We start from the raw sequence: 14,189 nt of genomic DNA, 5'->3' as shown, positions 1-14,189 counted from the left end.
GCGCTTAGGGAGGATTTCAAAGAAAAGCCATCTGATGACTAAGATGACTAACCGCTCAGAATGATAAAACCGAGGTCGGACCTTTAAGAAAGGGGTGTGAGTCATCCAGGGAGAGAAATGGCTCCAGAGTGACTAAAGAATGATCTCCTGCTACAAAAGGACTCTGCTCCCGAGGAGAGGGGAGGGGAGGAGGGGAGCAAGGATGGCCAGCCAGCTGTTCATTTCCATTGAGACTGGAGAGACACGAAGGAGAAGCAAAAGTGACTTAGGGTGACCCGTAAGGAGAAGTGTGCTGACAAGGCGGCATTAAATACTGCAAGTATTTAATACCTCGGCATGTGCTCCTCCCCCCAGAAGGGGCTGGCGGCAGGTAGAGACAGTAGGTGAACCCCCTGAACATCAAAGGTCTTCTCTCCCATGCCTGTTTCCCTCATGGTATAACTATGTTTCAGAGCTCAGAAAAGGGATACTATGATGATCTGAAAGGTAATGTCTGGTTTTGCCTGTGCATGAAAAGTAAGAACAACACAATGTCAGTGTATTGCAGAACAGACCCTATAAGGAGAAAGGAATGAATCTCCCATAATTTAAGATACAAATTATAATAATAATGTTTGGCTTTCCAGTCAGGATGCACTTCATCCTCTGCATGTGTTAAGCAATGCCAAACAAAATATACACAGAGAAAAGAAAAACAGATAGAACATGGCTCAGAAATAAGACAATTACTTATGAGGGCAAGAAAGAGAAAAGAGTTAGAGCCGAGTGGGACCTGGGTCATGGGTCTCAAAACAGGCAGTGGCAACTGGGAGTCTCCTCTATCCATGGGATTCTCCAAGCAAGAATACTGGAGTGGGTAGCCGTTCCCTTCTCCAAGGGATCTTTCCAATCCAGGGATCCAACCTGGGTCTTCTGTATCGCAGGCAGGTTCTTTACCACTGAGCCCCCAGAGAAGCCCTTAACATCAGAATCCAATTATTCACTCGTTTATCAAGTGTGCACTATGTCATGCTGGTTTCCATTTGCATCTCTGACCCCGTCTCTGCTTTCTCTGCTCTGCCTCCTGCCCCACGGTCTAACCTGTAGGACTGGGTTTTATTTGGATTTGAGTACCTGGAGGCACCAGCAGGAGCTTGGAGACTGGCTGGCGTGTTTATAACCCTGGCTTCCTCTTCAGGGTTGCTGTGGGTTGGCTGCTCCAAAGGCAACACTTTCTGGCACCTCAGTTCAGTTCAGTTGCTCAGTCATGTCCAACTCTTTGAGATCCCAAGGACTGTAGCATGCTAGGCTTCCCTGCCCATCACCAACTCCCAGAGCTTGCTCAAACTCATGTCCATTGAGTTGGTGATGCCATCCAACCATCTCATCTTCCGTCCTCCCCTTCTCCTCCTGCCTTCAATCTTTCCCAGCATCAAGGTCAGTTGGGAGCTAACCCCCTGGGAAGTCCAGGGGCTGCTGCATCATTGATGGTCCCAGGGGCCTGGGGCATGCTGGGTTGTCTTCTTCTGCAAGTGGGAGATAGCTGCTGTGCCCCGCCCCACACCCCCTGGGAGACACGGCACCGAGATATTAGAGGCGACTTCAACCACGTGTTGCTGTGTGCCCCTCTGACCGACTCACCAGGTAACCTACCAGGCTGCCCATTTTGAATGGGCACAGGGTATGAAAGGTTCTGAAACAAATCCAGGCTGTGTTACAAGCCCTGTGAGCTGCAGACCCAGTGGCCTGGGAGAATCTGTGGCAGACAGAGATGCTATGGGGGTGGGGTTGGGGGTGGGGAGGGCCTGGGAAGACCCAATAAGAGCCAAGTAAAGCCAACTGCTGATAAATAATTTTTTTCAGTAATTTTTTTGTTTTTACTTGCACTGATTCTTCATTGCTGTGAGCGGATACTTTCTCTAGTTTCAATGAGTGGGTGCTACTCTTTGTTGCAATGAGTGGGCTTCTCAGTGCAGTGGCTTCTCTTATTGCTGAACACAGGCTCTAGGCTCACAGGCTGCAGTACTTATGGTGCATGGGCTTAGTTACTCCTCAGCATGTTGGATCTTCCTGGACCACGGATCGAAGCCATATCCCCTGCACTGGCAGACGAATTCTTAACCAGTGGACCACCAGGGAAGTAGTCCTGCTGATAACTATTTTCGCAGTTGAAAAGCAGCTCCTGGACAGTTTGAGGGCCCCAGAGGGACTGACCATTTGACCCCTCACACCCAGGGCATGCCCAGCAGTGTGCTGTGAGTGATGCACTGAGACCAGGCTCTGCAGGTCTAGAAACCTCAAATCGGGCGGTCCACGCTCCGTGGCACCTCTTCCTACAGCTTGACTGCTCCCCTCTCAACACACACTGGTGGACCGATGGAAAGTTCCTTGCAGCCGCTTGCAAAGAAGGAGAAATTGGCTGGATTTATTCATGGATGTACATGGTAGGATGGAGCCAGACAGCAGGGATGAGCCAACGAGTAGGGGTGGCCTGAAAGAAGGGAGGATGGGGCGCGTCCTCCTGCTTTACTGTAGAAAAGAGAAGGAGGTCTGAGGAATGATCACCTGACTCATGGGCAGTGGTAGCGGGTTCACCACATGATCGGGGATTTGGAAAAAATAGTTTAGTGGCGGGAGGGCGTGGGAGAGACGTGTGGCTGGAATGTGTTTTGGAACGTGTACAGAATCTGTACAGGTGGCCAGATTACAATTCCACAGCCTGGCAGGCTTAGACAACAGCCATTTCTTTCTCCATGTTGTGGAGGCTAAAAGTCCCAACAGCAAGGTGCCATGAGGGCTGGTTTCCGTGAAGACTCTCTTCCTGGTTAAGAGAAGGCGGTCTTCTCTCGGTCCTCACCGGGCCTCTCCACTGAGCGCCAGTGGTGAGAGAGCTCTTTGAGGTCTCCTCGTCTTTTTTTCCCCTTTGTTCCTCATTTTTGTTTATTCAAATTTTTCCCAGCTTTACTGAGCTATAATGAACATTTAGCCTTCCTCCTCTTCTAAGGACAACAGTCCTGTTGGATTAGTGCCCCCTCTGTAGGGCCTCATTTAACTTGAATCACCTCCTTAAGGGAGAAGGCAATGGCACCCCACTCCAGTACTCTCGCCTGGAAAATCCCACGGACGGAGGAGCCTGGTAGGCTGCAGTCCATGGGGTCGCTAAGAGTCGGACACGACTGAGCGACTTCACTTTCACTTTTCACTTTCATGCATTGGAGAAGGAAATGGCAACCCACTCCAGTGTTCTTGCCTGGAGAATCCAAGGGACAGGGGAGCCTGGTGGGCTGCCGTCTATGGGGTCGCACAGAGTCGGACATGACTGAAGCAACTTAGCAGCAGCAGCAGCAGCAGCAGCATCTCCTTAAGGGGCCTCCCTGGTGGTTCAGATGGTAAAGAATCCTCCTGCCAATGCAGGAGATGTGAGTTCCATCCCTGGGTCGGGAAGATCCCCTGGAAAAGGAAATACCAACCACTTCAGTATTCGTGCCTGGAGAATCCCCATAGACAGAGCAGCCTGGTGGGCTACAGTCCACGGGGTCACAAAGAATAGGACACGACTTACTGGGTAAACAACAACAACAATCTCCCTTAAGGCCCTTCTCCAAATACATAAACTCATGGATATGAGGAGGGGAAACCTAGCCCCTAGCAGTAATCAGGTGGTCAAGTTGATCCACCCTGTGGACCTGTGGCAGTCTTTCCTCGTCACCCGCGAGCCTGATCCAGGGGCTCATGAACAAAGGACATAGGAGGCAGGGTGGAAGCTGTACACGCCAGTAGCTTATTCCCTTTCCAACTCTGGTCTGGCTTCTTCAGGGGCTGAATGTCCAACCTGCTGGCATCTGATCAACACTGAGACCCTGAGATGGCACCGTGCCCCAAGGAGTCGGCAAGAGACCCCTCCAGCAGAATCAGCCTCAGTGGGATAGATCTTTGCTCCAATCATGTGCTTGCCTTCCCTGCCCCCCAGGAGTTCCACCAGCACTAGCATTCCCGAACTCAGAGACTGTCTTCTCTATCACCACAATGTTGTAAAGAGATGCATTTACAGAGGCTGTCATTTGCCAGTGGGATCTTGACCAAGGAACTCACTGGCTTTATCACATGCTTCATTCTCTAGGACAAAAAAAATCTAAGTCACTCAGTCGTATCCGACTCTTTGTGACCCCACGGACTGTAGCAAGCCAGGCTCCTCTCTCGATGAGATTTCCCAGGCAAGATTACTGGAGTGGGTATCCATTTCCTTCTCAACCCAGGGATTGAACCCAGCATTCCAGGCAGATTCTTTACCATCTGAGTCACTAGGGAAGCCCTTAGAGGAATATTTTTAGGACCAGGTGACATAATTGATTACTTCCAATTCATTAATGATGTATTTTGAATCACCCATTCATTCAATTATCCATTCAATCTCCAACTCAATGACTTTAGAGAAATTATGTCTATGAATTCTTCATTTTTCAAATAGTTTTCAGCATCTTCTAGAAGTATCTACATTCTTCCTGCTGGATTTTCACAGGGCTACTACATAATGGCATTAAACTCTGAATAGCAGCCTTCCCACAAATTTCACATGAAGCTGCTCCTTTTGAAACTAGACAAAATAGCAAAGGAGAACAAAATTAAACAGTCTAGACAATGAAGGAAAAAAATCTGTTTTCAGTTTATATTTTATTAGAGGTGACCTGCCAGTCTGATGCCATGTTAAAATTACCCAGAGTAAAAAAGGAATGTGTAGTTCTATGAAAATCTTCTGTTTATTTTTAAGCAGTTCCCTAATGAGTTATTCATATAACTAAAATTCTAGGTCACTTCATCCACAGAGATAGACTCTGCATCTATTCAATGCTTGCAGAAAAGGAGGTGGAAACACCATTTTCATCCTGCTATGAATGTCCTTATGGATGTCTCCTTGTGTTCATGTACAGAAGCAGTTGTAGGGTACTTACTGATAGAATTGCTGAGTTATACAGGGAATGGGAACATTCACCTAGCAAAGTGTTATCAAGTTCTGCCCAGGGACTGCCCTGGTGATCTATTGGTTAAGAATCTGCCTTCCAATGAAGCGGAAGCGGGTTCAATCCCTAGTTGGAGAACTAAGATTCCACATACTGTGGGACAACTAAGCCCACCAGGCGACAGCTACTGAGCCTGCTGACCCCAAGGAAGATCCCACGTGCAACAACTAAGACCTGATGCGGCCAAATAATCAGTATTTTTAAAAATTACCCATAGTAACACTGAACCAATTGGGCTATTTTATTGCTCCCATCCAGTTCCATTTTTTCCATCTCTATTTCCAATTATTTCTTGAGCATTTACTTGAGCTTTGCTGGTGGCTCAGGTGGTAAAGCATCTGCCTGCAATGCGGGAGACCCGGGTTCAATCCCTGGGTTGGGAAGATCTACTGGAGAAGGAAATGGCAACCCACTCCAGTATTCTCGCCTGGAGAATCCCACGGCCGGAGGAGCACGGTAGGCTACAGTCCATGGGGTTGCAAAGAGTCGGACACGACTGAATCACCTTCATGTTCCACTCTCTAAGCAGTAGATACAAAGTGACTAAGTCCTTACCCTTACGAAACCTACATTTAAATTTTTTGGAATCCACTGTGCCAAAGAAATCAGACCACTACCCTAAGAAGTTTCCTATCCAGTTTATTCTCCAGTTTCAAATATCTTCTCCTAGATCAACTAAAAATAAATAGAATTTTACCAAATTATTTAAATTGAGCCTTACCAATTTCGTGTACCTAAATCAGCTTTCAAATACTACAGAAACCAACTGTTAAGTATCACAGATGCTTGAAAACTAGTTTGAAGAAAATAGTTGGCAGTGGGATTGCATTTGCAAAATGTGAAAGCTTTGTGAAAATTAGGAGCACTAAAATAATGTCTGACAAAGATTGTTCACATAACACTTTTTGCTTCAGCTACAAACTCCAGCGCTAAAATTTTTTCAAAACCACTTTGTATCAGTCATTTTGCAGGAGCATTTTGATGTCATTGTAGTTCATTACAATGGTTAAAGTTACTGTCAGTTTTCCAAAAAATTCTATTTCGGAAATTCCTGGCATTATGAAACTGGAGCCCAAGTAATTTTTCTAATGGCTAAAAAGGTTTCAGTCTTTTGTCAGCAAGTACTGTAGTCAAAATATTTCAACCACAAACTCTTCTTTATTCCCTGAGAGTACAGCCAAGGACCTGAATGATAGCAGAGAGGTGGAGACAGGACATGGCCAGTCAGCAGAAAATTCTGAGTCTACTCAGAGGACCAAAGCCTAATTGCTCACCTATTTCACTTGACAACCAAAAAGGCTGTTTTGAGAAAACTTGTGTGGCTTTCTTTTTAAAGTGTCTCCAAGAGAAATTTTAACAAGTCTCATCAAGTGCTAGTTCCATATTTATGTGATTTTCCCAGAAATTTGACCTAACAAGCAGTTTCACTGGAAATTTACAGACATAACAGAATAATAGTGAAGCAAAATTAGCCTAATTACAGTATAAATTAAAAATCCAAGTCAGTTCAAGGCAATTCAGCAGCTGTACAGTTGCCACTGGAATTCTGGTAGGAATTGCATTGAATCTATAGCTTGCTTCAAATAGTTTGGACACTTTAACAGTATTAATTTCATTTCAATCCTTGAAAATGGAGTATTTTTCCACTTATGTGTGCCTTCATCAGTTTATTTCCTTAATGTGGTATAGTTTTCAGTATACAGGTTTTCATTTCCTTGGTTAAAACTATTAAGAATTTTATTCTTTTTGATGTAGTTAAAAGTGGGAATTTTCCTTAATTTCTCTGATAGTTAGCAATGTATATATATAGAAATATACCAGACTTTTATGTATTGATTTTGTATCCTGCAAACTTATTGAATTCATTTATAAGTTCTAACAGTTTATTGATATATCTTTAGGGTTTATTTGTATATACACACACATATTGAAAAAAATATGTATTACTTACTAAAATATAGAGTATTACTCAGCCATAAAAAAAGAAAGAATTCTTACCATTTGCGACAACATGGATGACCTTGAGGGCATTAAGCTAAGTGAAAGTCAGAGAAGTACTGCCTGATCTCTCTTATATGTGGACTCTAAAATTTTAAATTAAAAAAAAAAGACAAGATATAGGGAACAGATTGGTTGCCAGAGATGGAGGGGGATGAAGGATGGGAGAAAGGGGTGAAAGGAGTCAAAATGTCACATTTTCTTTCAACTTTTTTGGTCAGCCATGCAGCATGTGGGATTTTTGTTTCCTGACCAGGGATCGAACCTGGACCCCCTACAGTGGAAGTGCAGCATCTTAAGGGCTGGACCGCCAGGGAAGCCCCCAAAGTGCAACATTTTTCTAAATAAATAGGAAATGAAATAAATTAAGGATAACTTAATCCATTGTGCTTGATTCATTTACACTTAACTCATCCAAATGCATTCTGTAAGACCCATTTATCATCCAGGAAATCTTTTGAACCTTTCTAAGACAAAGTCTTTTGTCTCTGAACCAGTAAGTTCTAATTTTCCACATGAATGAAGCCTGGGCCTTGAGAGACCGATTGATTTTCAACTTAGATTCTTGAAATTTGAAGTGAAATAAAGACTCAATATTATGTTTATTGCTTTGAGCATTGAATAAGGTCATTAAAAAAAAGAAGAAGAAATTTCTCAATGCAGGCCCAGGTACCCATAGTCAATAAGGGCTAACAATAGACATGAAATTGGTCTATCAGCCCTACTCAAAATTATTATGAAGCAAGAATACGGGATCAGAGGGATAGTCTCTTTCTTCCTTCTCTACAAATACAAAAAGTAAGTTTGCCTGGAAGAGATGGGAATGGCTCCAAGTGATGGTGTTACGTGGAAAAACTAATGTAATCGTTAGGAATAAGTTGACTCCAACTGACTAGTTTTCTCCTTGAATTTATTACAAGTCTGACAATCTCCTAGATGCTTCCTGCAAACTAGAAAACCCTACATTGTATCTGTTTCCACACTTCCAAGCTGTGCCTTACTGTCAAAGCATAACTAGGTCTCCATAAATCACTGCAATGGCTTTCCCAGCTTTCCTTTCAATACACTTTCTGCCTCAAGGCTCCTGATATCTGATTCAGTTCTTCCTCATGGTGCTCTGGCCTTAGCGTCTACGGCAGTTGAAGATATTTTAGAAGCTGGAGGAAGAAGTAGGATTTGGGAACAGAAAAATCTGGATGCAGATAAAGTAGATCTGAGTTAGGGAGTTGAGATTCAGTTTAAATGCCTAATCCCATGGACACACGCTTGTTTATGCCTTTTTCATGGAGAGAATCAAATTCTGAAAGGGTATACTCTGTCTTACTTGATTTTTAAAAATTAATCAATATTTATTTTTGGCTTCCCTGAGTCTTCGGTACTGTGTGGGCGTTCTGTGGTTGTGGCGAACGGGGGCTTCTCTTGTTGCAGAGCACGGGCTCTAGGCAGGCAGGCTTCAGTAGATGCAGCATGTCAGCTCAGGAGTTGTGGCACACAGCCTCAGCTGCCCTGCAGCATGTGGGATCTTCCCAGACCAGGAATCGAACCTATGTCCCCTGCACTGGCAGGCAGACTCCCAACCACTGGACTACCAGGGAAGTCCTGTCTTACTTGATTTCTTTTTTTTTTTTTAAAGAGTTTCTCTTGTTCATTTTTTTTTTTTTTGCTTCTTCTCAAGATCTCAAATGAAAATTTTAATGGAAAAAAGATTATTTTGCATAATTATTCTTCACCATGTGTTTTTCAATTATTCATGGTATTTCTGCCTCATTACTTTGGCTATCATACAGTGACATTCTCCCGGAGACAAGAATTCTCATTATATGATTTTTATACTAGAAACTCATCAGTTCTTGAAATTGTCCTTGTGCCAATCCACCAAGACAAAGGCAAATTCGATGGAGGTTACTGATACTCAAGTGGAGTCTTCAACTAGAGTCTCACACATAAGAGAACACATCCATGTTTCTCCTAGCTTAGAAAATTTGCCTTGCTGGAGTTAAACTGCCAGTGTCTTCTGAAAACCCAAATAAACCAAATGTACACTTGGCTAATATCTTCACACAGGAAGGAAATAGAGACATAAGCTATTTTATTATTCTTATTATTTAGTGAGCCACGCACCATGAGGGATCTTAGTTCCCCAGTTTAGTTCAGTCGCTCAGTCGTGTCCGACTCTTTGCAACCCCATAGACTGCAGCACACCAGGCCTCCCTGTCCATCACCAACTCCCAGAGCTTGCTCAAACTCATGTCCATTGAGTTAGTGATGCCATCCAACCATCTCATCTTCTGTCCTCCCCTTCTCCTCCTGCCTTCAATCTTTTCCAGCATCAGGGTCTTTTCTAATGAGTCAGTTCTTCACATCAGGTGGCCAAAGTATTGGAGTTTCAGCTTCAGCATCAGTCCTTCCATTCAGGACTGATTTTCTTTAGCATTGACTGGTTGGATTTCCTTGCAGTCCAAGGGACTCTCAAGCATCTTCTCCAACACCACAGTTCAAAAGCATCAATTCTTCAGTGCTCAGCTTTCTTTATAGTCCAGCTCTCACATCCATACATGACTACTGGAAAAACCATAGCTTTGACTAGATGGACCCTTGTAGGCAATGTCTCTGCTTTTTAATATGCTGTCTAGATTGGTCAGGGATCAAACCCATGCTCCCTGCATTGGAGTGTGGAGTTTTTTAACCACTGGACCACTAGGGAAGACCCATGAACTTACTTTAATGAGCAAACTTATGAATTTTGCTTAGTATCTTACTCAAGCCTGGTGCAAAATCACAAAATTGGCTCCATTTAATAATTTTTTAAAAATAATTTTATTTATTTATTTTCAGCTGTGCTGGGTCTTCGTTGCTGCACGTGGGTTTTCTCTAGTTGCAACCAGCGGGGGCTCCACTTCGTCGCGGTGCACGGGCTTCTCACTGCAGTGGTTTCTCCTGTTGCAGAGCGTGGGCTCTAGAGTGCGAGCTCAGTAGTTATGGCACAGGTGCTTAGTTGCTCCACAGCACGTGGGATCTTCCGGGCCCAGGGATCAAACCCGTGTCCCCTGCGTTGACAGGCAGACTCCTGTCCACCACACCACAAGGGAAGTCCAAAACTGGTTTCATTTTAATGTCACACTCCTGTTCGTTTGTTGACCTTATTTTCTAAAGCTATTGGGTGACTTTCATTTCTGAGTTTTTAAAGTTATTATCCATCTGTATGCCTTTACAGAAGCAGTGATACTTTCAGCCTAAAATACCCTTGCTACTTGTTCTCTGGTCAAAGAGTGCCTCCTTCATTATATTCAGCCTTCTCTGCGAAGCTTCCTTTCTCACCCAGGGACTCTTCTATCCCACCCCTTCCGCTCACCTTGGCGCAGTGGATCAGCCACAGAACTCCTGTGTTGCTCACACTCTGTGTCCTCTGCTAGTCCACCTAGAACAGTCTGTGGCCTTCCTCTTCCACCAAGCTCTTTGGAGTCCTTGAAGGCAAGGATCATGTTTTATTCATTTTTATGGTCCCATCCCTCAGAATGGTACCTGTTTTAATCTAGATGCTTATAAATATTAAATGAATTTTGAGTTTTCCTACTTTCTACATTTAATTTACTTCACATTTCTTTTTAAGTTTCAAGCCTTTTCTTACTCTTTTTACAGTTAATGATCTCAAATGGGATAAACTGACCATCAGACATTTAGGAAACCACTTTGGTTTTCAGATCTGTACAATGGAGCTAATGACACAAACCTACTTTAAAAGCCTGTGTTAAAAATAAATGCTGTAGTCTCTCTTCAGAGGAAAATGCTAAATAAATAAAATAAGGGTTCACTTTGGAAAACCATCTGGCAATTTTCTCCAAAGTTAGACATACCTTATGATCAAGCAATGCTCTCAGTATTTACTCAAGAGAAATGAAAACATATCCTCAAGAATATTTCAGTTCAGTCACTCAGTTGTGTCCGACTCTTTGCAACCCCAAGGACTGCAGCACACCAGGCCTCCCTGTCCATCACCAACTCCCAGAGTTTACTTAGACTCATGTTCATTGATACGATCCAACCATCTCATCCTCTGTCGTCTTTTTCTTCCCACCTTCGATCTTTCCTAGCATCAGACCTGGGTTCAATCCCTGGGTCAGGCAGATCCCCTGGAGAAGGGAAGGGCAAGTATTCTTGCCTAGAAAATTCCATGGACGGGGAGCTTGGCGGGCTACAGTCCACGGGGTCACAAAGGGTCGGATACAACTGAGTGACTAAAACTTATTCATACAGCATAAAATCAAGGGGAAAAAAAACAACAACCAAATTTCCATTAAAAGAATGTATAAACAAACTGTGGTATATTCATACAGTGGACTACTACTTAGCAATAAAAAATAAATTCAACTGCTGATACCAGCAACAACATAATTGAAACTCAGAAACACTAAGCTGAAAAAAAAAAAAAAGAGTCAGACAACAAAGAGTACATACTGTACATACATTTCCATTTATGTGAAATTTAAGAATAGGTAAAACTAATCTATGGTTATAAAAATCAGAATACTGGATTATTCTAGTTGGGGAGGGGATTACCTGGGAAGAAACACAGGCAATGTTCTAATCTTGCTTGGAGATATTGGTTATAAGATTGTATATATTAGTATATATACTGATTGTATATATAGATTGTATATATATTAGCATATTGTATATATACTAATTGTATATAGTAGATTGTATATATTAGTCAAAAATCATCCAAATGAACACTTAGGATCTGTGCATTTCAGGGTATATATATTTAAAAATTCTATCTCAATTTCTCCCTCCCTACCCAAATATATGTATATAGACAGATATATATATAATACACACATCCATATGTACACACATGTACAAAGATATACAATATACACATGCTGCTGCTACTGCTAAGTCACTTCAGTTGTGTCCGACTCTGTGTGACCCCATAGACGGCAGCCCACCAGGCTCCCCCGTCCCTGGGATTCTCCAGACAAGAACACTGGAGTGGGTTGCCATTTCCTTCTCCAATGCATGAAAGTGAAAAAATAAAGTGAAGTCATATCTGACTCCTAGCGACCCCATGGACTGCAGCCTACCAGGCTCCTCCGTCCATGGGATTTTCCAGGCAAGAGTACTGGAGTGGGGTGCCATTGCCTTCTCCGATAATATACACATACATATGCACAAATACATATGTACAAAGTCTAAAACGGAAGGCCACAGCAAGAACACATTTAATTTTGGAATTTATCTTGTTATACTATTATTTTCATACTAATTATGTTTTTCTTAGGATAAGAGTAATAACCATGTTACCCTTAGTCGAGATCCACTGATGAGTGAGATAAATAACAGGATCTGCTAAAAAATAGAAATTTGATATAGAACAATTTTACTATGACAAGTAAGGTTTTTTGTTTGTTTTTTTTTTACTTCGCAGCTTGCAGGATCTTTTCATACTGTTCATGGGGTTCTCAAGGCAAGAATACTGAAGTGGTTTGTCATTCTCTTCTCCAGTGGACCACGTTTTGTCAGAACTTTTGAACTGTGGTGTTGGAGAAAACTCTTGAGAGTCCCTTGGACTGCAAGGAGATCAAACCAGCCAATCCTTAAGGAAATCTACCCTGAATGTTCATTGAAAGGACTGATGCTGAAGCTGAAGCTCCAATATTTGGGCCACCTGATGTGAAGAACTGACTCCTTGGAAAAGACCCTGATGCTGGGAAAGATTGAAGGTGGGAAGAGAAGTGGACGGCAGAGGATAAGATGGTTGGATGGCATCACTGACTTGATGGACGTGAGTTTGAGCAAGCTCTGAGAGTTGGTGATGGACAGGGAAGCCTGGAGTGCTGCAGTTCATCGGGTATCAAAGAACGGGACATGACTGAACTGAAGTGCAGGATCTTAGTTTCCAGACCAAGGTTCGAATCCATGACCCCTGCAGTGGACTCAGAGTCCTAACCACTGGACCACCAGGAAATTCCCAGCATTTTTTTTTTTAACTAAAATCGTGTGTATGTGTGTGCACGCGTGTGCTAGTCGCTCAGTAGTGTTCGACTCTCAGTTGTGACCCTATGGACTCTAGTCCGCCATGGGATTCCCTAGGCAAGGATACTGGAGTGGGTTGCCATGCCCTCCTCCTGGGCATCTTCCCCACCCAGCGATCGAACCCAGGTCTCCCGCATTGCAGGCGGATTCCAGGCAGATTCCTTACCATCTGAGCCACGTGGCTTAACACGGCTATCTGTTGAAGAAAACAAAGTCCATGCGCGCAAACTACAGCCCAGATATGACTTATTATAGTGACTGTAGTTAGCCTGTGTGCAGCTGAGGACGACGCTCAGCTGTGGAGATGCTGTCAGGGAGAAGGCAGAGCCTCCGTTTATCCAAGGAGCCTTAGCAAGGAGAATCCTAAGAAAGGAAAGATGACCTGTGGGAGCTGGAAGGTAGTGATTGTAACGGCCAACAACTAAAAATGCCAGAGTCTGGTATTTTTAAGACTTCTTTATTTGCCCCCCGCCCCCCCCACCCCCCATCTTAGGGCCTTAGCTGCAGCAAGCAGGATCCTTATTGAAACCTGCGGAATCTTTAGTTGCAACACAAGATGCGGCAGACAGGAATCTAGATCCTCCACCAGGGATGGAACCAGGGACCCCTGCATTGGGAAAGCGGGGTCCCAGCCACTGGACCGTCAGGGAAATCCCCGGAATCTGATTATTCGTACATCTTCCGTTTCACTAGATTTTGCCCTGTGGCTTTCCAAAGTGGTTGTAACACGCACGAACCTACCAGGAAGTGTGTACTATGCTTTTACGCATTGAGAAAAAAAAGGTTTGAAACACGTACAAACCGGACAACACGCTTTCTTCACTACAGCCTGGCTTTTCTGCCCACATAGCCATCCCCGTTGACTGCAGCAGCGAGAACAGACCCGTAACCTCGCGCGCCCGGATGCTGCCCGAGGACGCACGCACACACCCGCACCCGGCGTGGCGTCTGACGCAGGCGCTGACGTCAACACGCTCGGGTCGTCGGCGCCCGTTGGACGCCCTTGAAGGCCCCTTTCCGGGCTGTTTGGCAAGAGCCAAGTGTCAGCCTGTGTCGGTCGATTACCTCGCCCTCTTTTTCGCAAGAAATGACAGTATCCTCACAGGCTCTCCTCGTCCTCAGAGACAATAACCTCACCCCTCAGGAAAGAATGGCTGT

General features: G+C 44.0%; 1 long non-coding RNA gene across 1 annotated transcript; it reads right to left on the bottom strand.

Annotated features, from left to right (window-relative positions):
• Positions 1–9,032: 9,032 nt before the first annotated feature.
• On the bottom strand, positions 9,033–14,176 carry LOC132346763 (uncharacterized). The gene is made up of 3 exons (XR_009496711.1): positions 13,830–14,176; positions 10,348–10,459; positions 9,033–10,062 (listed from the first exon to the last, which is right to left on the bottom strand). It is a non-coding gene; the product is annotated as an uncharacterized lncRNA (long non-coding RNA).
• Positions 14,177–14,189: the final 13 nt, after the last annotated feature.

This window comes from Bos taurus, chromosome 12 (genome assembly GCF_002263795.3).
Source record: "Bos taurus isolate L1 Dominette 01449 registration number 42190680 breed Hereford chromosome 12, ARS-UCD2.0, whole genome shotgun sequence".
Classification (NCBI taxonomy): Eukaryota; Metazoa; Chordata; class Mammalia; order Artiodactyla; family Bovidae; genus Bos; species Bos taurus.
Note: the sequence above shows the minus strand (reverse complement) of the source record. Positions and strands in the feature narration are given on the sequence as shown.